Below are 18,948 nucleotides of genomic sequence, written 5' to 3'. Positions count from 1 at the left end.
TCATATTTTCCATCCAATGCTCTTAGGATCTTCTTGATGATGAATCTATCGGTCATCTCTTCACTTCCTAAGCCGGCAATCTCATTTGTGATAAGAGCAAGCCTAGAGTACATTTCAGCAACACCTTCACCATCCTTCATTTTGAACTTGTCAAGTTGACTTTGAAGCACATCCAATTTGAATTCCTTGATGGAGTCGGTACCCTCGTGCATATCAGTCAAAGTATCCCAAATTTCCTTTGCATTCTCAAGACGGCTGATTTTGTTGAATTCTTCGGGGCACAATCCGTTGAAGAGAATATCACAAGGTTGAGCATTGTATTGCAGCATCTTCAACTCTTGCGCGGTAGCTTCACAGTTCGGTTCTCTCCCATCAAAGAATTCACCTTGCAAGCCAATACACACAATAGCCCAAACGGCGGGGTTATGTCCAAGAATATGCATTTTCATCTTATGCTTTTAACTAGCAAAATTAGTACCATCAAAGTAAGGACCTCTACATTGGTAATTTCCCTCGCTCGACGCCATACTCTCCTAGGTTGTGAAACCAAGGCTATGATCACCAAAAGCTATGGAAATCAAGGCAAATAGAGACCAAAGCTCTGATACCACTTGTAGGATCAAAAGTATCTCTAGAGGGGGGGTGATTAGACTACTTGACCAAATAAAAATCTAGCCTTTTCCCAATTTTAAGTCTTGGCAGATTTTAGCAACTTAGAACTAGTCAAGTAAACAACCTACACATGCAAGTCTAAGAGTATTGCAGCGGAATGTAAAACATTGCACATGAAGGTAAAGGGAAGAGTTTGGAGGGCGCAAACGCAATGTAGACACGGAGATTTTTGGCGTGGTTCCGATAGGTGGTGCTATCGTACATCCACGTTGATGGAGACTTCAACCCACGAAGGGTAACGGTTGCACGAGTCCACGGAGGGCTCCACCCATGAAGGGTCCACGAAGAAGCAACCTTGTCTATCCCACCATGGCCATCGCCCATGAAGGACTTGCCTCACTAGGGTAGATCTTCACGAAGTAGGCGATCTCCTTGCCCGTACAAACTCCTTGATTCAACTCCACAATCTTGACGGAGGATCCCAAGTGACACCTAACCAATCTAGGAGACACCACTCTCCAAAAGGTAATAGATGGTGTGTTGATGATGAACTCCTTGCTCTTGTGCTTCAAATGATAGTCTCCCCAACACTCAACTGTCTCTCTCTCACAGAGTTGGATTTGGTGGAAAGATGATTTGAGTGGAAAGCAACTTGGAGAAGGCTAGAGATCAAGATTCATATGGTTGGAATGGAATATCTTGACCTCAACACATGAGTAGGTGGTTCTCTCTCAGAAAATATATGATGGAAGTGTAGGCATATTCTGATGGCTCTCTCCACGAATGAAGAGTGGGTGGAGGAGTATATATAGCCTCCACACAAAATCTAACCGTTACACACAAATCACCAAACTCGGTGGGATTGAATAATGCAACTCGGTCAGACCGATTTAGTTCAAAATGTGAACGTTAGGATTTTCGGTGGGACCGACATGTCAACTCGATGGGACCGATTTCATTAGGGTTAGGGCATAATGTAATCTCGGTGAGACCGATTACACAAACTTGGCGAGACCAATTTTGGTAACAAGCTAACAGAGAGTTGGTTAGGCAAACTCAGTGGGACCGATTCGCTCATCTCGGTGAGACCGGAATGTTACGAAAGGGAAACAGAGAGTTTGCATTGCAAAATCGGTGGGACCGATCGCTCATCTCGGCTAGACCGAAACATTACGAAGGGAAACAGAGAGTTTGCAATCCCATCTCGGTGAGACCGAGATCCCTATCGGTAAGACCGAAGTGACTAGGGTTTTGTGGCAGTGGCTATGTCAACTGAACTCGGTGGCGCCGGATAGAAAGTTTTGGTGGGGCCGAGTTTGACTTTTGGTTTGGGACATATGTGGGTATGAGAAAGTGGTTGAGGGTTTTGGAGCATATCACTAAGCATTTTGAGCAAGCAACCCATTAAGCAACACCTCATCCCCTTTTAATAGTATTGATTTTTCCTATGGACTCAATGAGATCTTGGATCACTAAAAGTAAAATGTAGAGTCTTGAGCTTTAGAGCTTGAGCCAATCTTTTGTCCTTAGCATTTTGAGGGGTCCACATTCCTAATCCATGCCATGCCAATCATTGATCTTTCCTAGAATATTTATCTTGAAATAGCATTAGCTCAATGAGCTATATGTTGTTAATAATTACCAAAACCACCCAGGGATAGTTGCACTTTCAGTTTCTCTATTTATAGGATTTTTTGGTGTTGGTTTCACGCTAAGATGGGCCTCGAGGTGAGCACAACCCACCGGGGCAAGCCAGGCCCACCAGGCGCGCCCTGGTGGGTTGTGACCTCCTCGTGGCTCTTCTGGCCCTCCCACGAAGCTTCGGGGGTCTCTTTTGCTCCAAAAAAATCGTCAAAAAGTTTCAGCTCATTTGGAGAACTTTCATTTCTGCACAAAAAACAACACCATGGTAGTTCTGCTGAAAACAGCATCAGTCCGGGTTAGTTCCATGCAAATCATACCAAAACCATATAAAATTGTTGTAAACATGGCATGAATACTTCATAAATTATAGATACGTTGGAGACATATCATCATCCCCAATCTTAATTCCTACTCGTCCCCGAGTAGGTAAATGATAAAAGAAATAATTTATGAAGTGTGAATGCTAGCAAAGTGCATAAGTTTGATCAATGATAATTTCAATCAATTTTCCTAGCATCATAACAGCAACTCTTTCTCATAAAACTTATCATGATAAAGTAGTAACTGAAAATGGAATTTTTGTTGTGGAATGTTACCTATCATATTCATCATAAACTCTTTTCTTTTGTAGCATGGACATTTGGACTTTTATATGGTTCAAAGCAATAGTCTAGTTTTGACATGAGGACTTTAATACTCAAGCATACCAACAAGCAACCATGTCTTTCAAAATATCAATGCTAAAATAAGTTATCCCTGGCCCATCATGCCCAATCATTGATCCATTCATGAAACACACTCGCATATTAGCTACACCCAATGCTCAAGTACGATCATAGTGCCTCCTAGTTGGTGCTTTATAAGAGAAGATGGAGACTCAAATAAAAAATAAAAAATTTGCATAAAGTAAAATAAAGGCCCTTCGTAGAGGGAAGTAGGGATTTGTAGAGGTGCCAGAGCTCAAAGCAAAAATTGGGAGATAAAATTTTTTTTTAGAGGCATACTTTTCCCACCAACGACTTAGAGCCCCCAACACATTGCATGCTAGATATACCATAGGCGGTTCCCACACAGAAAATAAAGTTTATTCCTTTTTCCGCCATACTTTCACTTTCGATGGCTAACCGTATCCACGGATGCCCTCCATACCAACACTTCCCAAGGAATTTATTATTTGACAACATAAAGTAAATTTATTTTTCATTTCTGGACTGGGCATCCCTAATACCTTTGCCTTACTCTCGTGCAATGACAAGTGAATAAACACTCATCGTGAGAATAACACATCTAGCATGGAAAATATTGGCCACCCCTCACCGCCTCGCGAGCGGTATGAGCACGCAAAAGAGAGATTTATTTTGAAAATTAGAGATGGCACATACAAATTTGCTTAGAACAGCAAAAGAATACCACATATAGGTAGGTATACTGGACTCATGTGGCAAAACTGGTTTAAAGGATTTTGGATGCACAAGTAGTGATCATACTTAGTGCAAAATGAAGGCTAGCAAAAGATTGAGAAGCGACCAACCAAGAAACGAATAATCTCATAAGCGAGCATTGAGCATAATTAACACCGAATAATGCACCACAAGTAGGATGTAATTTCATTGCACAACTATTGACTTTCGTGCTTGCATTGGGAATCACAAACCTTAACACCAATACTCTTACTAAAGCATAATTACTCATCAACATGACTCACATATCACATCATCATATCTCAAAACTATTACAAGGAAACAAGTTTATTTTGTCCAATGATCTTCATGAAAGTTTTTATTATATCCATCTTGGATATCTATCACTTTGGAACTAATTTTCATGTGTTTCTTTTGAAAAGCTCAAACAAATATAAGTGAAGATCATGAGCATAATATTTATTTATCTCAAATTAATTTAAGTAAAGCAAGAGATAATTTCTTCAAAAATATTAAAGCACACCATGCTAAAAAAGATATAAGTGAAGCACTAGAGCAATTCCATAGAAAAGAGCTTCGTTGACAGGATGTGAGTGCCGCTTACTTAGCCTCCCTGGCAACTATTTGAGGACTCTATTTTATTTAAAAACTTTTAGATCTAAGTATTTTATTAAAACAGAAAGCAAAAACAAAACAAAATGCAATTCCAAGAATAGCACACATCATGTGAAGAAGCAAAAACTTAGGCTCAACCGATACTAACCGATAATTGTTGAAGAAGAAAGGTGGGATGCCTACCATGGCATCCCCAAGCTTAGATGCTTGAGACTTCTTGAATATTATCTTGGGATGCCTTGGGCATCCCCAAGCTTGAGCTTTTGTGTCTCCTTAATTCTTCTCGTATCACGGTTTTCCTAAATCTCAAAAGCTTCATCCACACAAAACTCGACAAGAATTCGTGAGATAAGTTAGTATAAACCAATGCAAAAACCTTATCATTCTCTACTGTAGAAAATCACTAAAATTATTATCCAACATTGCATACTAAATTCCTCTGCATATTTAATACTCATATCCTCAAATAGAATCATTAAACAAGCAAACATATGCAAACAATGCAAACATAACAGCAATCTGCCAAAACAGTACAGTCTGTAAAGAGTGCAAGAGTATCAATACTTATTCAACTCCAAAAATTATGAAAAATTTACCACACTATAGAGAATTTATCAGATCTCATTTTTCAAAAAGTTTCTACATTTTATCACATTCTGACTTTTCTAGGTAATTTTTGCAACATCGATAAACTTTCTGTTTTGAAACAGCAACATGTAGACTTGCAAAATAAGCATAATAAAGGGTATCAATGCCACTTTTATTGAAATAAAAGATGCAAAACATTATTATAAATAACAGCAAGCAAATCCTAACAAAATAAATTGACGCTCCAAGCAGAACACATATCATGCGATGAATGAAAACATAGCTCCAAGTGAGGTTACCGATAATGTTGGAGACGAAAGAGGGGATGCCTTCCGGGGCATCCCCAGCCTTAGTTGCTTGGATCCTCCTTGAATATTACCTTGGAGTGCCTTGGTCATCCCCAAGCTTGGGGTATTGTCACTCCTTATTCTCCTCATATCGACATCTCACCCAAAACTTGAAAACTTCAATCACACAAAACTTAACGGAACTTCGTGAGATAGGTTAGTATGATAAAGAGCAAACAATTTCACCTTGGTACTGACAAAGACAAGATTCATAATTGTTTTCACACAATGCCTAATGTAGCATATCATTCCACAATTTATATTGAGCAATATAATCCATAGAAACTAGAAAACAAGCAAACTATGCATTGAAAACAGAATCTGTCAAAAACAGAACAGTCTGTAGTAATCTGTACTCAAACCATAGTTATTCTACTCCAAAAATTATGAAAAAATTAGTACCACGTGAAAAATTTGTGTGTTAATATTCTGAAAAAAGAATCAGCTCAAAAGCACTCTTGTGTTAAACATTAGAATTATTTTTGTGAGCACAAAAGTTTCTGTTTTTCAGCAAGATCAAAGCAACTATCACCCAACATGATCCTAAAGGCTTTACTTGGCACTTTATTGAAACAAAAGCAATAAAACATGATTACTACAGTATCTTAATCATGTGAACACACAAAAACAGTAGGTAAAAGTGTTGGGTTGTCTCCCAACAAGCGCTTTTCTTTAATGCCTTTTAGCTAGGCATGATGATTTCAATGATGCTCGCATAAAAGATAAGAATTGAAACATAAAGAGAGCATCATGAAGCATATGACTAGAAAATTTAAGTCTAACCCACTTCCTATGCATACGGATTTTTTGAGCAAACAACTTATGGGAACAAGAATCAACTAGCATAGGAAGGAAAAACAAGCATAACTTCAAAACTTTCAACACATAGAGAGGAAACTTAATATTATTGCAATTCCTACAAGCATAAGTTCCTCCCTCATAATAATTTTCAGTAGAATCATGAAAAATTCAACAATATAACCATCACATAAAGCATTTTTTCATGACTGTCGGATGTGGGGTTCCGGCAAACCCTTAAGGTTCGAACTCTGGGGTGCGCGCGAAGTTCTTTCCCTCCTACCGATCTATGCCCTAGCTCGCTAAGATCTTGTGGACGAACTCGACGAACTAGCAACACAGAAAGACACGAGATTTATACTGGTTCGGGCCACCGTTGTGGTGTAATACCCTACTCCAGTGTGTGGTGGTGGATTGCCTCTTGGGCTGATGATGAACAGTACAAGGGGAAGAACAGCCTCCTGAGGTTGAGGTGTTCTTGTGCTCGACTAACTTGTGCGGGTCAGATGCCTATGAATCAGATGGCTCTACTGTGGTCGCTAGTTCTACTTATATAGGCCCTGGTCCTCTCCCCAAATATTGAGCGGGAAGGGAGCCAACAATGGCGGGCTAATTTGAAAGGGGACAGCTAGTACAAGCTATCCTGACAAAAGTGGTCTTCGCCTGCGAAAGGGTCTGGTGGTGACGCCATCTTGGGCTCCACGGTGACCTCCATTCTGCTGGCCTGCTGGTCTTGGGTCTCGTTGCACCGATATGGGAACCTTTGCCTGATGCCTCGGTACTCCGCACCTGCGCTTGCCTCCTTAGCGCCGAAGAGGAAACAAGGCTGCTGCGCGCGCTGGCGCCCGCCTGGCGCTCGCCTGGTGTCGATCGTCATGGCTCACGTCATGAGAGCCTTGCGAGGTTTACCCCGCCTTGATATCTCCGCTCCTCGCGAGCCTGCCTGGAGAGGTCGCTCCTGAAGAGGTCTTGCATTGTCCGCCTCGCGAGGCTTGGCCCCTCGCGAGGGTCTTGCATGCCTTGTTGATGAAGATGGGCCGTACAAGCCCGCTAGCATAGCCACGCCATGGGCCGCAGGCAGGCAAGTCTGGGGACCCCCGTTCCTAGAACATCGATAGTAGCCCCGGGGCCCAAGGTGCGCTAGGGCTTGGCTTCGCGGCGAAGCCAAGGGCCAAGCGCGGAGCGCCGCGGGCCCCAAAAGACTGCGGCCTTGGTCGACGCGTGGCGGTTGATTGGATGTGGGCGTCTCCACTTCCCCATGCTGCCTCGGCAACTGCTCGATTTGACAAGTCCCTGCGACATGCAAGGAAAACCATCATTACCTGTGATCGTGGGAGGCGCTGGTTGGCCTTCTTCCGCTATAAATGGGGAGGGGGGCAGAGCCCCCGTTGCCCATCTCTTCCTTGCTCGCTTGCTTCTTCCTCCTTGCTCCACCGCTAGCAGCAATGGTGTCGTCGAAGAGGTTTTCCGCTGTGGAGAAAGGCAAGGCCCCTCGGGAGGGACCCGGCTCCCCGGCGCCCAAGCGAGGACGTGGCTGTCACCGCAAGCATGCTGCGACCCCCGCCGTAGCCCCCGGCTCTCGAGGTGGCGCCGCAGTGCGCGGTAGGAGTCGCTCTGGTCGCGGTAGTCCTGTCGACGAAAGGAGACGCGCTATGGTTGCGCGACCTCCCCGGCCGCGTTTCCATGCGTCAGAGGTGCTGCTGGAGTTTGTTGTTTGGTCGGAGGATCCAGCCGGCAGCTGGCTCCAGCTCCCCCACTTCTTTGCCGACGAGCTGCCAGTCTCCGGTCCAGGCGGGCTCTGGCTGCAGGCAGATGGTTGCTGCAGCCGGGCTTCTTGGGTCGCGGTCGAGGTCTCCGTCGCGGGCAACATTGCTCTGGCCCGCGGATGGCAGACGTTCGCCCGCGCGCGCGGCCTGGGCAGGCGGTGCACCCTCCACTTCAAGTTCGACGGCGACGCGACCCTCTTCGTGAGGGTGTTCGGGGAAGACGATCGCCGCGCTGGATGCTGCCCCGAGGTGAACGACGGCGAGGAGGTGCTCGGCCTTGGCGATGGTCGGGGCGAGGAGGAGGACGAACCCGCCGGCCGTGCCTCGTCTGGCTATGGTGGCTCCTCCCTTGGTAACAGTTCCAGCAGTGGCGGCCTTGATCAGCTGCCTCGCTGCCGCGCCCGCTTCAAAGGAGATGGCGGGTCGTCTCGCCGTCGCGCATCGGTGAAGCGCGAGGAAGGGTCCGACTAGACCCGGGACGTCACCAAGGCCCTGCCCCCGTCGGCCGCTGCAAGGGCGAGCGCCGCTTTTGTTATGTTTCCCCTTTTCTTCCTGCATCAAAATGAATCTAGCATGGGCCCGAAGGGGCGTGTATCGAACCATAACTTATTAACCATCATGCTACGCTTGTTGTTTCAGTGTTGTGTGGCTATTTTGCGCAAAGATAACTTAGCCTGGTGCATTCGGGGCGCCCTCCTTCTTATGAGGCGCTTACTTCCTCATGCCCATCTTGACCTTGTGGTCTGCGATTGCTTAGGAACTACAAAAATTCGTTAGGGAGTTTGCCATGAGATTTGTCATTCACCCAAGCCTTGACCCGGCGCTTCGTATCGCGGTACCTATGGGGCACGGATTAGGATAGGTGCGCCAGCTTGCGGGCTCGAACGAGGGTGGCTCGCGAGAAGACAGAGAGAAGAAAAATGCTCGTGAGGGCACCTGCCTAGCCCCCCTCGCGAGGTATGCGAGAGAGAGAACACGAGCGAACCAGAGTCAGAAAATGCGGTAAGAAGCGAGGGAATCGAATCAGCAAGGAACACCAGAAGAAAACTTTGAATAAGGAAAAGCGAGCCAACTACGGAAAGCAAATGAAAAGCCGCGCCCGGCACCTAATCTAGTCTTCAATTCTGCTCACCAGCGCGGAGCTAAGTGCTGCCACTAGGCGTGGGAGGGAGCCCCAGGGCCTGAGGCCGGCGCTCCTGAGACTCCGGGGCATGTACAGCCCCACTCATTATTACGTGAGAGTGTCACAGGCGGCGATTCTTCACAGGCACCGGGCCTTCTTCACAGGCTCTGGGCCTTTCTTCTCAGGCTCTGGGCCTTGCTTCTCAGGCTCTGGGCCTTGCTTCATGGATAGAACTTCCGAAGGTGCTGGATGTTCCAGGCGTTCTGGATGGGTATCCCGTCCTGCGTCTCCAGGCGCACGGCGCCAGGCCTGGAGATGTGGACGACCTTGAACGGGCCCTCCCACATGGGTGAGAGCTTATGCAGCCCTTCCCTGGATAGGACCCGCCTCAGGACGAGGTCACCCGTCTCGAGCGTCCTGGAGCGGATGTTGCGGCAGTGGTATCGCCGCAGCGCCTGCTGGTACCTTGCCGCTCTCAGTGCAGCTTCACGACGACGGTCCTCCCCCAGCACGAGGTCCATCCCCGCATGGCGTCCTGCTGCGTTTCATCGAATGCCAGGACCCGTGCGGAGCGATGCTTGACTCGTGAGGAAGGACCGCTTCAGCTCCGTAGACAAGGAAGAATGGGGTCTCGCCCATTGGCTTGGTGGCGGTGGTGCAGATGGACCACAGCACAGACTGGAGCTCGTCTTGCCAGCCCCTGCCACAGGCCTCGAGCTTCTTCTTGAAGGTCCTAGTCTTGAGGCCCCTCAAGACCTCTGCGTTGGCGCGTTCGGCCTGACCATTGCTCCTGGGGTGCGCCACCGAAGCATAGCAAGTCTGCGTTCCAAGGTTAGCACGGTAGGTTTTGAAGAGGTTACTGGTGAACTGCGAGCCGTTATCAGTGATGATGCGGTTGGGGACTCCGAAACGGCTCAGGATGCCCCTAATGAACTTGACCGCGGACCCGGCTGGGATGGTGCGAACAACTTCCACTTACGCCCACTTGGTGAACTTGTCAATGGCGACGTACAGGTAACGGTAGCCCCCTGGCGCCCGGGGGAAAGAGCCCAAGATGTCCAGCCCCTAGACTGCGAACGGCCACGTGAGTGGTATGGTCTGGAGGCCCTGAGCTGGCTGATGTATCTACTTGGCGTGGAACTGGCAAGCTTCGCAGGACTTCACCAACTCGGCCGCGTCGTTGAGCGCCGTGGGCCAGTAGAACCCACTGCGGAACACCTTGCCGACGAGAGTCCATGATGACGAGTGGTGTCCGCAGTCCCCGCCATGTATGTCAACCAGCAATTCCTTTCCTTGGTCGCTGGAGATGCAGCGCAGCGAAACATCGTTCGATCGCTTCCTGTACAACTCACCGTCCTGGATACAGTATGTCGTGGCTTGTCGGGCCACGCGCTCTGCATCCTCTTCCTTCTCCGGCGGCGTCCCTTGCATCAGGTACTCCTTGAATTCCTTGGTCCAGCATGCCTCCTGAGGTTCGAGCGCCAAGAGCAAGCGAGCTCCTGAGGTCGGGCCACAGGCCGGGGCTCCTGTGGCAGGAGGCTGTGGGAGCTCCTCCCGAGGCTGAGCTGTGCTTGAGAGTGGAGGCGTCGTTGATGGCTTGAAGAGCCGCTCCTCAAAGATGCCAGGCTCCTGGGGCTGCCGCTTGGACGCTCTCCTGGTGATGTCATCGGCTTCCTTGTTGGTGCCCCGGGGCACATGCTGCACCTCCAATCCCATGAACTGTTTTTCCATCTTGCGCACTTCTGCGAGGTAAGCCTCCATGTGCTCGTCCTTTGGCTCGTACACCTTGTTGGAGAAGTTGAAGAGGAGCTGCGAGTCGCCCCTAACGGCAAGGCGCTTCACCCCCAGAGCTGCTGCGGCCTTGAGGCCAGCTATGAGGCCCTCGTACTCTGCGATGTTGTTGGAGACCTTCTCGCCCTGTTGAAAGCAGAGTTGCACGGCGTAGTAGAGCTTATCCTGAGTGGGCGAGATGAGTACCGCCCCAGCCCCCGCGCCCTGATGCGCGAAGGCGCCGTCGAAATACATGACCCAGCCATCCGGCGCCTCGCTTCCCGGCGAGGTGGACCGGTCTTCGCCTACTTCAAGTGCTGGGGCATCCGTCCACTCTGCCACGAAATCAGCAAGCGCGACTCCCTTGATGACCCGGGTAGTGCTGAATTCCAACTGGAATGCTTGTAGCTCGATGTTCCATTCAGCAACCCTTCCAGCAGAGTTCGGGCTCCTGAGCACCCTCTCCAACGAATAGGCTGAGACGACCTTGATGGGGTGGCCCTGGAAGTAGTGTCGCAGCTTGCGCGAGGCCACCAAGAGCGCGATCAGGAGCTTCTGAGGCATGGGGTATCGTGCCCTTGCGTCCCGCAACACCGTGCTGATAAAATACATCGGGTGCTCGACAAGGGCTGGCACGTTAGTGAGGCTTGTGTCTTGCAGGGGCCCGGACGTCTCCTGAGGTGGTGAAACTCCTGGTGCCTGGTTGCTTGCAGGGGCCTTCGTGACGTCGTCCCGCCGAGCTTGGTCTTCTGTTGACGCCACTGCGACCTCCACGGCGCCTTCCTGATCTTGTGTTATTTCATCTGTAGCTTGGCGCAGCGCGCCCTTGGCTTGGTGCTCCTCCCGAACCGCCACCAGCACTGCGCTGGCAGCGTACGGGGTAGCGGCCAGGTAGAGCACCAGGGGCTCGAGAGGCCGTGGCGCCACCATCACCGGTGGGCTAGTTAGGTATCTCTTGAGGTCTTGGAAGGCTTGGTTGGCCTTCGGGGTCCACTCAAATGGGCCTTTCTTCTTCATCAGTTTGAAGAAGGGCAAAGCGCGTTCTCCTAGCTTGGAGATGAAACGTCCCAACGCAGTCACCCGACCGGCCAGCTTCTGCATTTCTCTGAGGGTCTGTGGTGGGCTCATGTCCTCAATGGCCTTGATCTTCTCTGGGTTTGCCTCGATCCCTCTGTGGGACACGAGGAATCCTAGCAACTTGCCCGAAGGGACACCGAACACACACTTCTCCGGGTTAAGCCGCAAGTTCACCTGGCGCAGGCTCTCGAAGGTTTCTTCTAGGTCTTGGATCAGGGTCCTCGCCTCCCGAGATTTCACCACAACATCGTCGACGTAGGCCTCTGTGTTTCTCCCGAGCTGTCGCCCTAAGGCAATGTGCATCAGCCGCTGGAAGGTCGCGCCCATGTTACGCAGCCCGAAGGGCATGCAGGTGTAGCAGTACACCCCACACGGGGTCAGGAAGGCTGTCTTCTCTACATCTTCCACCGCCATCTTGATCTGGTGATACCCTGAGAACGCATCCAAGAAGCACAGCAAGTCGCACTCGGCGGTGGAGTCGACGATCTGGTCAATGCGTGGGATAGGGAACGGGTCTTACGGGCACGCCTTGTTGAGGTTGGTGAAGTCGACGCACATTCGTTCCTTCCCGCCTTTCTTCGGCACTATGATGGGGTTCGCCAGCCATGTGGGGTATCGAACCTCACGAATGGTACCTGCGGCCTCCAACTTGCGGGTCTCTTGGACGATGAAGGCTTGCTTCTCTGTGGATTGCCGCCTCGCCCGTTGCTTGACAGGGAGCGCGTTGGGGCACACCCTTAAGTGATGCTGAATCACCTCTCTCGGAACCCCCACCAGCTGATCGGGCTCCCACGTGAATATATCCTTGTTTGCGTGCAAGAACTTCACCAACGCCTCCTCTTGGACGGAATTGAGGCCGACACCTATGGTGAAGGTGGCTCCTGAGGACCCGTCCTCGTCGACTGGCACCTGCTTGGTTTCTGCCTTGTCTTGGGTGAACAGCTGCTTATTCTTGGTAGGCGTGGCCTCCTTGGCCTCGGGGGTCCCAGCGTCGGTGGGCTACGCCACCACTGCGGTCTTGAAGGCAAGCTTGAGTGCCGTCACGGCCTCCTTGGTGTCCCCCTTGATGGTGAGGACTCCTTTGCTTCCAGGTATCTTCATGAGGTTATAGGCCGGATGAGTCGCTGCCATGAACTAGGCCAGAGCTGGGTACCCGAGGATGGCGTTGTACGGGAGGCCGATGCGGGCGATGTCGAAGTCGGCCAGCTCGGTGCGGTAGTTGTCGCGCGTGCCGAAGGTGACGGGGAGGCGGATCTGTCCCCAAGAGTGGGCAGTGCCGCCACCAACCACCGAGAAAGGCTTGCTGAGACTGAGCCGCTCGAGTGGCACATGAAGAAGGCTGAAGGCCTCAACGGAGAGCAAGTTGAGGCCTGCACCGCCGTTGATGAGGGTCTTGGTTACAGCCACGTTGCAGATGGTGGGCGTGCAGAGCATTGGGAGCTTGACCGAGCCGGCGGTAGAGTCGGGGTGGTCTTCTGAGCCGAAGGTGAGGTCGGCCTCTGCCACAGCCCAACCCGGCGGAGCCCCCGAGCGTTTGGAAGCGGCACCAATCTGGCAGAGGAACGGCTTGACGTGGCGATCTGAAGGCAGCGCTTGGGAGCCGCTCAGCAGAGCCGCAACTGCGTGGTGCGCCGGTACCGCGTAGCGAGCGGCGAAGAGGTTGCGGAGTTCCTCCCAGGTTGCCACCGTGGATCCAGGGAGATTGAGCAGCCAGGCGCGTGGCTCGCCGGCGAGGGCCATGGGGAACCAGTTGGCCATGACCTTGTCATCGCCCCGGCCTCGAGGATGGCCTCCTCGTATGCCATTAAGAAAGCCGTCGGGTCCGCCGCGCTGTCGTAGCGCGGCGGCATCTCTGGCTTGATCTTGGTCGGCCACCACACCCGCCGCAAGGCGGGGGCCAGGGCTCGGAGCCCCTGGCCCCGTCGTCGAAGCAGGCCGTCCGAAACGATGGCGGGGTGCCTGCCATGAGGGTGAAGCGCAGATCGATCGGAGAGAAGCTACGACGCACCCCTACCTGGCGCGCCAAATGTCGGATGTGGGGTTCCGGCAAACCCTTAAGGTTCGAACTCTGGGGTGCGCGCGAAGTTCTTTCCCTCCTACCGATCTACGCCCTAGCTCGCTAAGATCTTGCGGACGAACTCAACGAACTAGCAACACAGAAAGACACGAGATTTATACTGGTTCGGGCCACCGTTGTAGTGTAATACCCTACTCCAGTGTGTGGTGGTGGATTGCCTCTTGGGCTGATGATGAACAGTACAAGGGGAAGAACAGCCTCCTGAGGTTGAGGTGTTCTTGTGCTCGACTAACTTGTGCGGGTCAGATGCCTCTAAATCAGATGGCTCTACTGTGGTGGCTAGTTCTACTTATATAGGCCCTGGTCCTCTCCCCAAATATTGAGCGGGAAGGGAGCCAACAACGGCGGGCTAATTTGAAAGGGGACAGCTAGTACAAGCTATCCTGACAAAAGCGGTCTTCGCCTGCGAAAGGGTCTGGTGGTGACGCCGTCTTGGGCTCCACGGTGACCTCCATCCTGCTGGCCTGCTGGTCTTGGGTCTCGTTGCACCGATATGGGAACCTTTGCCTGATGCCTCGGTACTCCGCGCCTGCGCTTGCCTCCTTAGCACCGAAGAGGAAACAAGGACGCTGCGCGCACTGGCGCTCACCTGGTGTCGATCGTCATGGCTCATATCACGAGAGCCTCGCGAGGTTTGCCCCGCCTTGATATCTCCGCTCCTCGTGAGCCTGCCTGGAGAGGTCGCTCCTGAAGAGGTCTTGCGTCGTCCGCCTCGCGAGGGTCTTGCATGCCTTGTTGATGAAGATGGGCCGTACAGGCCCGCTAGCATAGCTACGCTGATGCGGAGCATCCTACAGACATCACCATGTCAAGAGTCCATTTGGCAAGTGACACGTGCGACATCTACTTCACGCACATAAAGGTGAATCATCTCCTTTACACGTGTTCACTTGACACCTTCGAGGATGATATACTACTTGACACCCCTCTCGTGTGCATGCATAGGTATTGTCGGAACACTGCGGACGTCGAGGAGGAGTGCAAGCGCCAAGGAACACCTACACCATCCGCGAGGGAAGCATGGAAGAGAAGACGGAAGAAGCGGATCAGCCAAGTCCGGGATGAGCGGTACTACCGCCCACACCAAGCGGTACTACCGCCTATAAGCGGTACTACCGCCCGATGTCCGGTACTACCGCCCGCCTGTGTGCGCAGCCGCAGGCCTTTGGCCATGTATCCCTTTCCCACTTACCCCTTCGTGGCTTAGACTATAAATAGACCATCTCCACCTCCTTTCTAAGGGGAAGCTAAGAACAGACACAAATCATAGAGCTTAGCTCATGTACCTCCGCTTGTGGGATTCCTCTTGAGAGAGAAGACTCCATTGGAGTACAAGACCTCCATTGGAGAAGATCCCTAGGGATTCAAAACCCCCTTGAGGGAAGGATATACCTAGATCATCAAGCCCTCATCTCCTTCATAGGATTTGGGATGAACTCTACCATGTATCTTGTTTCCCTTTGATTGTTCATGTACCTTGTGGATCTTGTGTGTTTGTTGGTCTAGTGGATGTGTGATTGGACTTGTTCTTGAGTGTTCCTCTTGTTTTCTCTCTTGTGTTCATCTTGTTCTTGGGGATTCCCCGTCCAATTCGTGAAAGATCTTCACTTAGGGCTCCATCCTACAACATCTTGGTATTATGAGCCATGGTTTCTCACGAAATTGGAGCCCCCCTTCTTGTTCTCTAGCCTAATTTTGTTGTTTCTTCCCCAATTTCGAAAATCCCCACCAAAAATAGCCCCAATTTTTTTTTGTGATTTGTTGGTTTGATGATGTTTTGTTGATTTTGATCCATTGATTTGCTTGGTTTCGAGTGGATCTAGCATCTCCCCAAGTTTCCCCACCTTCCATCCACGAAATTCGTCAAATTTTGCCTCCGAAATCATCCATTTCCGCCCCAAAATCGCGCCCCGATTCGATCTGCGAATTTTCCCGACACCAGCGTTACTACCGCCCCCCTGGTGGTACTACCGCTTAGCACCTCCAAGCGGTACTACCGCCCTTCCAAGCGGCACTACCGCCCCTCCCAGAGCCAGATTTTGCAAAAAAACCCGACACGAGCGGTACTACCGCCCATTCCAAGCGGTACTTCCGCCCCTCCCAGTTCCAGCGTTCCGAGTTTCACCATTTCGGCCATAACTTTCGCTCCCGGAGTCCGATTTTGACGTTCTTTAGCTCGTTGAGTAGCTATTGACACCCCCATCCATCTAGATAGGTTCCATCACCATTGGACTCCATCAAAAATTTGGCATTTTGGCATCTTTGCATAGGCCATCCACCATATCATCCACCAAACCACCATAGCTTTCTGCAACCTAACCCAATTTTTGCTCCTTATAGCATTTGTGGTTGCTTGACTGGTGAATTGAGTCTCCTAAGGTGTTTTGGCTACTTAGGGACGGTCACTTCGTCATCACCCACCACCACCACTTCCGCATTGCCAACTCCGGAGCCACCAACGCATTCCGCAACCACCATTTGACATTTGCCTTTGGAGATTTTGAGTTTGCGGTTTTTACCGTTTCCTAAGGTGTTTCGGCTACTTAGGGACGGGTCTACATCATCTTGGTATCTACATCAAGAACACTGCCACTCATCATCGCCACGAGGTCGTCTTCGACATCGACCACTTCGCCATTTTGACACCCTAACCGTAAGCAAGAACGGTAACCTCTATATCATCTTGGTATCGTGGTATCCCATATTTGTACATTCTTGCCATTATATTGTTAACCCCTTAGCCCATTTTGCGTCACTTGCCTATCGAGACTAGCCATTTGAGTATTGCCGACAACGTTACTTGTGCACATTAGTGATCCGTACCTTCCATTGCATACATACCATATCATATTGGTATCGTATTGGTATCATCATATCATCCCTTGTGCCACAAGATTGTTCCCGCATATACACAATTGCTATCTTGGTTTGTGCATTTCGCATAGTGGCCATATAAAAAAAAGCTTTTAAGCAAAAAGAGAGCAAAGAAGCTTGTAAGCAAGTGCCATAGCATCATACCACATTGCACATAAGATTGTCATATCCGATCATCTTGGATCATCTCGAGAGAAACACCGGGAACCATACATACATAGCATACTTGGGATAGAAAGTTTATCCATGTTGCATCTTATAGGTTGTGCACAAGTGTCGTATCCGCCTATTGAGCAATCGTGCTAGCGTCTCTCTTGAGTTGTGCAACACGAGCGTTTTCCGTGGATTCCACATTTTGTGCTCATTCCTTGGTTGCACGACCCCATCTATCTATCCGTGTGTGTGTTTCCGTGTGCCACATATTGCTATTGGTCTACTTGTTTCACTTGCGAATTTGTGAATCTTTTTCAACATTATTGACTCTTGCTAACATTTTGCATCAAATTTTTGTGCCACTATCCTCACCGAGATCCACCATAAGCTTTACTTGATAGGTGTGAGTGAACAAGTCCGGTACCAATTCCACTATTCTTTCATCTCACATTGAGTGAAACGGGATACATCCTCAACTTTGGGAAAAGGTAACTTGGTATTGTTTATCTCAGTTCCTACTCACCTCTACTCGAGTCTTGTAATGGATAGGCAAGGCATTTCACCTTCGGTCTACAACAACAACGATGAGTTTGATGCCACGAACAACTCCAACGACGCCAAGATGGATGATCAAATGAAGGAGCTCAAGGTCCTCATCAAGTCCTACAAGAGATCTTCCTCATCTTCGAGAAGACGCTCTAGTGCACACCCTTCCAAGCTACCATCTCCGGCAAGATCACATCGGCATCGACACCATCACCACCAAGAATGTGAAGGTCAAGAGCTCGACACCAACAACCGCTCCACGACTTCACCATCTCCCTTGGCATCTTCGCCAAGCGACTTCAAGGCATCTTCGCCTATGGACATACGACATCTTCGCCAACAAGAACCTCAAAGCTACGCTTAAGAGAAGCTCCCCAAGCTCAAGTCTGTGACTTCCATGAGCTACTACGACCTCGACATCGACCACGCGATTCCTTTCTATGGGACTCTAGAACCCGAGGAGTATCTCGAGTGGGAGCGCCTAATGGACGACTACCTCAAGCTACATCAAGTTCCTCCCGAAGATCAAGTGAAGTGCGGCACAAGAAACTTCCACGACTATGCCTCGACATGGTGGCTTCACACACCTTCGGAGGAATACGACATGATTTGGCCCAAGACGAAGAGAGCTTTGCGGCAAGAGTTTGTGCCTCCAACCTACACGGAACAACTTCGACGCCAATTGGAGAACACCATCCAAGGATCCAAGTCCATCGACGGGTACTTCAAGGAGATGAAGAATGCCTTGCGACGAGCCGGCGTGGACGACCCCATTTCGATGAAGTTCCACTTCATGATGGGATTGCACAACGACATCTCCAAGACTATCTTCCTCGAGAACTACAAGTCCCTCGACGACAACTACATTGGTGCTCTCAACGCGGAACAAGAACTCATGAAGTCCAAGGCTTCTCGACCCCAAGCACACTTCTCGAAGACCAAGCTCCAACATGGCGAGCATGAGGCTAGTACCACCACGATGTCCAAGCCCGACGAGCTCCAAGACGATGCTCCCAAGTTCGACTTCGCCGCCATCCCTCTTTGTGGCATTGATGATGCCGAGTCTACTTCGACTCTTTTTCAAGACGGTGAGGCAACGTGTACGACTACAGAGAACCTCAAGGACCAAGCTTCGGAGGCGAGCGACAAGGTGGCGAGCAAGGATGATGCTTCCATCTTTGGAGGCAAGAGTGATGATGTGCCATCTTCGGCCTTCATCCAGGGCGACGATGACGAGATGATCGAGCATGGGATTTTCCCTTCGGTCATGGAGGAGAGCGATGATGTGCCATCTTCCGCCTTCATCCACGGCGACGACTACGAGATGGTTGAGCATGGGATTTTCCCTTCGACCACGACGACGTATGATGACTTGAGTGACTTGTGCCACCATATTGAGAGTGAGAGTGACTTCACCACTAGCCCCATATATGCCGAGTTGCCCCAATTCCCATGCGAGGAGAGCCACAACCCCCATCACTTGAGTGAGATGAGTGACTCCACCATATGTGACTTTGAGTGCACCTATTTTGAGGGA

Source organism: Triticum aestivum, chromosome 2D (genome assembly GCF_018294505.1).
Source record: "Triticum aestivum cultivar Chinese Spring chromosome 2D, IWGSC CS RefSeq v2.1, whole genome shotgun sequence".
NCBI lineage: Eukaryota > Viridiplantae > Streptophyta > Magnoliopsida > Poales > Poaceae > Triticum > Triticum aestivum.
This window is presented reverse-complemented; position numbering follows the sequence as displayed.